The following is a 9,669-nucleotide window of genomic DNA, read 5'->3' on the forward strand; positions in this document are numbered from 1 at the left end:
ATGCAAGACTCTTGTTAATTTAAGATCTTGGCCTTTAGTGTTTGAATGTGTAGAAATTTGGACAATCTCCTGCATAATTTCCTTTGTTTGTGATCTGGAATGGCAGTCTTTTGTAAAACTCTGCTTTGCTCTGTAAGCAGATTTTCCATTTTGCTTGTCCCTGTCAGCCTAAGACTAAGTAGCAGCCTTTCCAAATTGTCTACCAAATCCTCAACACCCCAATGAGTTTCTTCACGTTTGTCTTCTATAGCTTGTCTCATCATTGCTTGAGGCGCTCTAACTTGATGATTTGCTCTTAGCCACCACCCTTCACAACTAAATCAGACATTAAGGATTTTGCTAATTGAATGTTTTCATCATGGTGTGCTCTTAGTGATTTGGAAACGTTCACAACTTTGGAAAGAACTGGCAACAAGATGCTTTGTCCTGCCACCTCTCTAGCAGTTTTGGCTGCTACTTGGTTTGTGATGTTGTCAGGTGTTTGTCTGTTCTGGTGAGCTTTGCAGTGCATTATTGCTGCTTTAGCAGGGAACTGGACACTCCCAAAGATGTCCATACTTGCTTGGAGATCCTGATTTCTTGTAGAAGGATGGAGGAACATAGAGTTCAAGGCAGTCACTTTCTTTAGTACTGAATCTTTCCTTCTAGGAGTACCACCTGTTACTTTAGGATTCTGCTCAGGGATAACCAGTGACCTCCATTTTGCTCTAAACCAGACATAAGCATGTGTGGCACAGAAACTGTCATATTTTTGCCCATTCATTGTCAAGTCTATTCTATCAATGAGGACCATGCTGCTGCTCTCAGGTGAATTGGCCATCCCTCAAGTACATAGTTTAGTTGCTTTTTGAGAAAGAGACTCTTTTCCATTGTGTTCTTTCCTACATTCCCAGTCTTGGAACTAAATATGGAACTACTGTGCAAGGGGAAGGCACTCATGGATGAACAGTGGAAAGGGTTCAGTTAAATGTGGTAACTCCAGAGCAGTAGTTGTCATCAATGTCTTCTTAAAATCTTAAAAGCCTGTGTCTTGGTTTGAAAGAGAGATATTTGCTAAAAGAGACAGAGGCCTCTTTCTTTTTGTAAAGGGGAATATAAACCCCCCTCTCTTCACTCGACTATGATTTTGAAATTAGAGGCCTCTGATGAATCATAGTTTTAAAGAGTTAAGATTTTTGCTAAGCGTAGAAGTAGTTTCCATGATCATGATGTAAGTTAGGTAGGTAAATGGTAGGTTAATAATTACTAGATGCTTAGGCTATGCTAATTGGTATAATTATCTGCTATTATGAACTTTCGTAGAGAAGAACATAAAGCAATAAAACCGTTAATCACGAAGCAAGAGGCCTCGGATCGTGCCAGGGGGTGACCGAGACCTGATGAAGACTCTCCTGACTTCATCCTTCGAGACACTGACCCAATTCAAGAGAAGACCTGCACACATGTGAAGGACTAATGGGCTCATTTTAATATTGGACGGGAATGGGAGGTGCTGGGGTTATGCATATGTGTTGTATGTAAGATCTTGGGGAATAAACAGATGGCAAAGGACCTTGTTTGGGGCGGTCACGCCTTTCAGAGGTGACTCCAGTGCCACCCGCCGGTGGATAAACATAGCACTGTGTAACTTTAATTAGTTAGAGGGTCATTGTCCGTGATTATACCGGCTTTTAAGGATTCGCTCAGACGAAGATATGGAGGAAGGAATAACAGTTTTTACTGATATATATAGATATATATATATGTAACAAGGGAAATAAAACACAACAACAATAACTGCGAGATCAAGAGCAACAGAGCAGCAAACGCAGTGAACAGTTCTCTCGGTTGTGGACACCTTTCCTGTGCGGTGCAGTCTCCGTTCTGGCGCTGCCTGCCAGCTCTCGCTGAGCAGGGAGGAGATGCGATGATCCCACGTGTCTGGAGGGGCCCTGCGGTGAATGGCGTCTGTGTCCCAGATGGGAAGGGCGGAAGGGAGACGATGCTCACGGATCCCAATGCTCCAAGAGGATGTGCTGAAGTAGGCAGGAGATGCAGGAGAGAGAAGCGTCCGAGCAGGGAAGTTGCAGGATCCCACAGCCAAGGGAGGCAGCTCCCGGCGTCAGGATGGCAGAGCGGAGTTTGTAGCAACCGTCCTTCTCCGAGCCCAACGAGCGAGAGAGCCAGAGCCCCAGAGAGCAGGCCCCTACCCCACCTCTCCTTTTCCGAGGTTCCCCCTCTCCCCACCTCCTGCAAGAGAAACTTACTAGCTATCTGAGCTTGGGTATAGCCCAAAATACTTAGCATAACAGTGGGAAAAATTCCACAGAAAGAAAAGGGAAAAATTCACCCTCCAACAGCCTGTTGGACATTCTGTAGTGCAGTGTAATACCTCTTTGGATTCCTTTGATGGTTCATTCAAAGGCTTTTCCAATAGTCCATAATTGGGGATCCATAAACAACACCATCCAGTCATTCCCAAACAACGACATAGTTCTCTTATAGATCAGGGCTCTAATATTTGACAAATTGTTTCCTTCCTTTATATTATAAAAAACTACACTGCCCTTGAGAGCGTGGCAGCCAGGAGACCAGACATGGGTAGATATGGACATAGTCTTGAAGACAAAGACAAGATTTTGTGACATGGATAAATGAGCTTTGAATGGGCATATTCAACATATTTTCAATGACATGCTTTTATTCTCTCTCCCTGTAATGACTGAACAAGAGTATTACTGGTGTCAGCTGACTGCAATCAGGAGTATTCTTGGGAATGGAGAAAATGGAAGTAAAACCATCAGAAGTTGACTATAAAATATTTTTCCAGATGTATCAATAACTTCAGTGGCCACCTGCAGTCAGCACAACTATCAGCCTGTAATTGTGTTCAGGGTCAGCTCTGGCTCTTCCATGTCAGCTCCTCCTGCAGAGCCCATCAGGGCCTGGGCATTCTGCTGGCTTGCTTCCTTTTAGGAGACTGGGATGAGGAAAGGTCCGGGTGGCTTTTGTCAAAGAGATGATGTTTGAGTGAGCATGTACGTGCTGGAAGCCTCACAGACTCAGCAGCCCATGGCAGGATGGAGCAGTGCTGGGAGGGCTGCACCTTGCTGCCCTAGTGAGAGGTGTTAAGCTGCACCTTCACCTCAGAGACAGCCAAGTACAGCACTTTTGTGCAGAAACACTTAATTAACCCTGGTTTGCACAGCTGCAGACACAGGGGTGGCTGGAGTGCCCCTTTCTGCACTTGGAAATGAGCTGAGTCAGTAGTGGGACAGGGCAGGGCTCTCCCACATGTGCCCATTGGGAATTCCCTCTGCCCTGGGTGTGTCCCGTCCAGCTCCTCAGTGACATCCCACCCAGCCTGGAACATGGAACTCCCCGTTTCCAAGGACCCGTGGCCATTGTCACCAGCACAGGGCAGGAGCAGTCAGACCCTTCCGTGGCTGCAGAGAGAGCGGAGGTGTCAGAGCGTTTAGCGAGTGCTGCTCCACATCGGTTGGATCTTGCACTCGTTGCTCCAGAGGCTGATCCACGCACGGAGTGGAGGTAAATATTTACAGTTCTGTGCTGAAAAGGGGAGGCTCAGTGGTCAGTTCACAAAGCCTGCACCACAAGCCCCAGAACGTTTTAGTCTTTATACATTTTAGCCAGCAAAGTTATTTGTGTTCATTGACTGCCAGTTACGCTGTTCTCTTCATAATTAGTATTCTGTCTGCTGTTGGGTAATGATCTCGCTTTTCCTCTTAATTAGCTTGACTCTTAGTCTTTCTCTTCTTCTTACTTGAGTACATGGCCATGGCCTGCCTCTGCTGGAATGACTTTTTACCCAGCCAGAGCTGGTTCAGCACAGTGGCTGCGTTGGCTTTATTAGTTTGTGCCCTGCCTTTAGTGTTCTGCCAAATGTCCACGTGCCCATCAATTCTGCATTCTTTGTGTCCATCATCCCAGGTGCCTTCATCTTCCCAAGCCTTGCTAACCTTGCCTAGGTCTGAGGTTACTGAAACCTTCCAAGCCCTGCACATTAATAAAGCAATTCAGCCATCAAGTAACCTGCCTTTGCAAGGCCTGGCCATCACTTAGAGCTTGTTGGCTACTGCTTGTTTCATGGAAGAATCTCTGTTTTTGTTGAAGAGCCTTGAAAGCCAGAAAGGCCAAACCACAAGGAAGACATTTTCCTAACAACTATTGTACGTTTTCCAGGTTTTGCTCCAGGATCAGTGTCTGTGTGGAGCAGGAACACCCGAAGCAGAGCGGGATGGCGGAGCTGCGGGGCTGGGCACGATGCACTGTGTTCCGCAGGGCCCCAAACCGCACTGCATCCCGCAGGGCCCCCAAGGCCGCTGCGATGCCCGTCAGGGTGACCCAGAGGCGCCAGGACCAAGAGGTGAGGGGCGGGTGTCGGGCTCTGTGGGTTGACACTGGCTGGGGGCTTGGCCATGGTGTTGGTGTCAGGTGCTGCTGACCCTGCGGGACCAGTTGGGCAGGGCTGGGGCCCCACTGGTGCTCCAGGGGCCCCTTTGAGGCAGCCGCCCCGGGGGAAGCGACTCCCAGGGATGACACTGAGGAGCTGCCAGGGGAAGGCAGAGGTTCCCCAGTCTGTGACATTCAGTCAATTCATGCTCTGGAAATGGCTCTTGGTCAAAATACATGGATTTCTCATTGTTCCATGTTTATACCAGGGTTATCAAAAATGTAAGGCTAAATGAAACCCTGGAACAGTAGATTTTTAGTCTTGAGAGAAGGCATTACTTTATTCTTGGCTCATGTGCATAGTGGACAACTCCAGCCACATACATGCCTATTTCAAAGCTTTTCCACTTACTGATACATTTTTAATAAACATAGAAATTCCTGTGCATTGTTTTTAAAATGACATCATTTTCCACGTTAATTCACTCGTATTCTCTCTTGTATTGGATAGTGATGTCTCCCTTCTCATGCTAATTTGTCCACATTTTTCAGTCTGTTTATTATCTTTTTCCCAGAGAAATTGTTTTGAGCTCTGAGGCTGAAATGGACAGTTTATTAGTTTCTTCTTAGTCTTCTGGTTACTCCAACATGTTCTTGGAGGGCTACCAAGTCTAGACTCCAGGTGTCCAGCCTTTTACACCCCCAGGCTTTGTTCATTGAAGGTTATCAGTGTTAGTTCAGAAAAAAAAGTTTTGGTGATCTAGCAATCTGACTGACAAACATTACCAAAAGACACCTAGCTACCTACTTTCTAAGGTGGAAAATTCCAATGCTTAAGAAGAATAAATTGCTTATGATTAATAATATACTGCTTTTGATTGATCAAACAATTAATGACAAAATTAATTGAATTCATGAACTAGGAGAAAATGTAGGCTAATCAAGCAATGAAAAGCTGCATAAGTAATCCAAGCTGATGGATTTGGCACCTTCCGTGATTTGGTCTCATTCTTCTATCAAATGCATGGATGCTCTTAGAGCCAAATCATTCATTAAGCTGACATAAAAGGATGTGAAGTTCAGGTGATTCCCCGTTCCCCTTCATGTCCAGTCCCTGTCCTAAGCTCTACCAGGACTGATGATTGAAAGAGAAATATTAGTGGAATTGTGTTGAGGCAACACTTTGTCCAAATGACAGTGACATGGATGAAGGATGAACAGTCTCACAAGCAAAATATTGTGGGATTTCTAAAAGACTGTTGCATATTGCTTTCGCAAATCTTTACAAGTGAGTCTCCTCTTTCAAGAAAAGTTCAGGCAAATTTCAGATGAACGGCTTTTAGCTTCAATGTCAGACAATTTTGCCTTCAAAATGAAGCAGTTAGATGGCAGTAGGTTGTTTTTGTTAAAAAACATGGTTATGCTGATAGACATTGTAGTAAATTTTTGAGCTCCAATGGATATTTTGTTACATCTGAGTAACCTGGGATAAACTGTTTCCATTTCACACCTATGTAAATAATTGCATGTAGAGATGAGGAAAAGAGAAAGGGTTTTGGTGCCTGTTAAAGTCAAAATTCATCATTTGCTGTTGAAATTATTGGAGCTCACTCCAGCATGTGTTTCCTTAGTACCAAATAAATCCCAGGGTTCGATGCTGACCCGAATTTGTGATCCATTTGGGAACCACTCTCTCCTGGTTTGTCAGCTGAGCTCTGGCCACTTCAATTGTACTCAGGCACTTGATTTCAAGGGCAGCCCGTGCCTATAAATTCCAGCAATTTGGAAAGGATGACTTGCTCCTTGAACACTTGGCTGCATTGGAGGCTAAGTGACGGTCGCTGTCTCAGGGCAGTTTTGTATCTGGCTGCTGTCAGAGGGAGAATTGTGTCAGAGTAGCTGTTTTTAGTGATGGGATAGCAAAACTTTTCAAATCGAGCTCTTGTTTAAAATTAAGGGCCTTGTGAATCAGCAGGAATGGAGTGTTGGCTGAAGGTTTTACAGAACATTTCTTTTTTTCTTTTAGCCAAATACCAGTGAGGCGTCACACGTTGGAGGTGTGCAGGTTGCCAAATTGCATAACCCACTTGGAGGTATGGTTGCTTTTCATATTTTGCTCAATGTCTGTAAGATTTTCAACTTGGTAAATCATTTTTGCAACACATTCCTGGGACAGGGGTTGTATTCAGAGATCTCAGCTGTAGGTGGTTTGCCCTCAGGTCAGCCTTGCAATCTCTTATCACTGCATTCAGCCATTGGCCTGTTTTCCTCTGAGGAAGCCTGCCTGTCCTTCCTTGTACCCGTAGTGCTTGCCAGCTTGGAATTTTGAGCATTGAGGTCCTAGTTCGGAGCACCCACTGCACCAAAGTTTGCTGCCTTGGTAGCTAAAGTGTTGGTTTTGCAACTGGATTTGGAGAACCTAGGCACTGTGCTTATCCTTTAAACTTAATTGGAAAGTGACCGATAATGACTGTGAGGAAGTCCCACACAGAATTTCATAAGGCCAATATGGAAAATTTGCTTGATTTAATTTTTATCATGGTCATTCATAAGTAACTATTGCCACAATTACAGTTTGGGCTCTTTTCAAAGAAACTGAAAGGAAAGTAATGATCTTCCCCATGGATTCCATGATTGTCCACAAAGCACAATGTTCTTAGGTGATGCCATTTGTTATTAACTTGTTCTGAGTACTGTTTCCCCAAGGAGCCTGGCTCCAGGCACACAGGAGGTGGAGATTCCCCTTACAGGCACTCAGTGCTGCTGCCTGCAGCAGTGAGCTGAACTAGGCACAGCCAGCTGCCCTGAGAAAAACGGGCTCTCACCTGGCTGTGGCTGCAGTCACCTGCCTGCAGGGACATCCCTGCCCCTGAAAGTGCAGCTCTTGCTCTGCCTTAGCTTAGTGCAGAGCATGTTGAGGCAGCAGCATCGAGGCTTTTTGGAGAGACAAAACTAAACTCACAAATTTCTCATTGGGTTTATCTGTTTCACATGTGAATGATGATTTGTGTTATTCTTGGTGATAGTTTACATAGATCCTAAGGAAATATTTAACATTCAGTATCTGTGATGGAAGACTGGCCATAGTGAGACTACTAATGCTGGAACTTGGGACCATTTTGGCTTTGGGCTGGCACTGAGAATCCCAGGTGAGACAGGTCTGGTTGCTGGCAGGGTACAGGGTGCCCTTGCAACATGCTCCATGCAGTACCAGCTGGGGATTGGGCTTTGCCATAGAATCCGAGAATATGCTGAGTTGGAAGGGATTCACAAGCATATGCAAGTTCAGCTCTCTCCCCAAGAATTCCATCATCATTTTCAATCAACTTGCTTGCCTTCTCCCAACCTCCCCTATGATATTTCTTTTTCTGTTTTCCTTTCCTTTGGGAAAACAAGCAGACATCAAAAAGGCCCAACCAAGCTCTTCACATCCTGCACCTGAGAAGAAGAAAAGAATGCCCATGAAGCCTGCAGACAGGGAAGGGAATCCTTGCACTGCTGTTTATGGCCGACCCTACAGGGACAGGGTGATTCATTTACTTGCTCTGAGGACGTACAAGAAGCCAGAGTTACTTGCCCGCTTGCAGAGAGATGGAGTCAGGCAAAAGGACAAGGGGACCCTTGGAAAGATCCTCCAGCAGGTCAGATTGTTCCGTTTGTTCCAGCAATTTTTCCCTTTTTAAATATTCCCTGATTCTCATGGCTGTTGCTGAATGATGCAAACATTAATATATCACTTCAGAATATTTCCTCTTTAGCTATGAACAATGTCCAGGGAAGATAATTCAAATGGATACAGTTTTGGATGCTCAGATTTTTTTATCAAATGGATTCACAGACTTGCTTCCCTTCCAACACAACCTTAGTTCTGCTTTTAAGGCATGAATTCCTAATTCTGGGTTACTTTGTTACTTCTACCATGTTTTTTTTAAGCTGGGGGGAGACAGACATCAGCAAAGACCATCAGATAAACATTAGTGTTTACCATGCTTTCAAAGAAAGAAAAAGGCCAAATTTTAAGAGATGGTGATGGTGTGTTGATGAGTTATTTAATGTGTTGTAAGGGTCAAATTGATGGAGACTTTTCCTGTGGGCTCTTCTATGGAACTCTGAGCAGGTGTCAGGTGATGAAATTCTAAACCACCACTTTTAATATTACTGGTTTTGAGGTTTTCCTGCCTCCTTTTAGCTTTTTGAGTAGATTTTGTATTTGACTGGAGGAAGATAGAAACCTCATTTATTGTCAAAGGAATAGAGCAAGCCATGTGCACTGCCTTCTCAGGACAGGACTTTGCTGGAATGAACCCTGGCTCTGCCACATGAAGAGGGAGGGACGCTGGCCCTGACCACCTCTCCTTACACATTGTAGTTCTAAATGTTGTTTTCAAAGAAACACTTGGGAGATATGAATAGAGATACTCAGTTGTTTCCAATTGGTGAAACTTTGATATGTCTTATACCTCATGTGATAGAGGAATAATTGATCTCTGTACCAAAGGACATTGTTTAGTTTGAGTTGGGTGCTCACAAAGAGCTCTTTAGCAACAACTGGATTTCTGTAGTTTGCATATAGCAACCATAATGAAGGTTTATTTTCTTCAATGTCTGCCTGTAGGTAGCCAACCTGAATCTAAAGGATAATTCCTTCAGTCTGAAGGAACATCTCTTTCCAACCCTTCAGACTGATTGGCCTGGCTACAGTGAAATCGATAGGGAGAATTTGAAGTTAATACTTGCTAGGTAAGCTCAGTCTTTAGAGGAAAGAAAAGAGACTTTTCAGGAAAAACACCCTGGGAAATGAAGCCTAGATTGTTAGAATATGCTGAGTAATGGAGTCCAACTCCTGGCCCTGCACAGGACACCACAAGAATCACACCCTGTGCCCAAGGGAATTGTCCAAATGCTTCTTGAAGCCCTGCTGCATTGCCCACTGGCCAGGAGAGCTGTACCTGTGCTCCAGCACCCTCTGGAGCAAGAACATTTTCCTGATATGCAGTCTATAGCTCTCTGAACTCAGCTTCATTTAGTTTCCTTGAGACTTGACACTAAAGTTCTGTATTGTCTGTCAGGAAAGAGCTATGACAGTTGATATTTAGGCCTTGTAAACTGAAATGTTTGACCATCCTCACAGAAAATCAGCTCCATCTCAGAATCCCCCCAGCACCAGCCAAATGACATCTCCAGGGCCTTCTGAGAGAGATGCTCCAGCAAGACCTGCTCAGGTATTTGGTGCATTTTGAACATTCTCTATTGTGTATTAAGGTTTAGCTCTCTGCT

Source organism: Sturnus vulgaris, chromosome Z (assembly GCF_052056855.1).
Source record: "Sturnus vulgaris isolate bStuVul1 chromosome Z, bStuVul1.hap1, whole genome shotgun sequence".
NCBI classification, from domain to species: Eukaryota; Metazoa; Chordata; class Aves; order Passeriformes; family Sturnidae; genus Sturnus; species Sturnus vulgaris.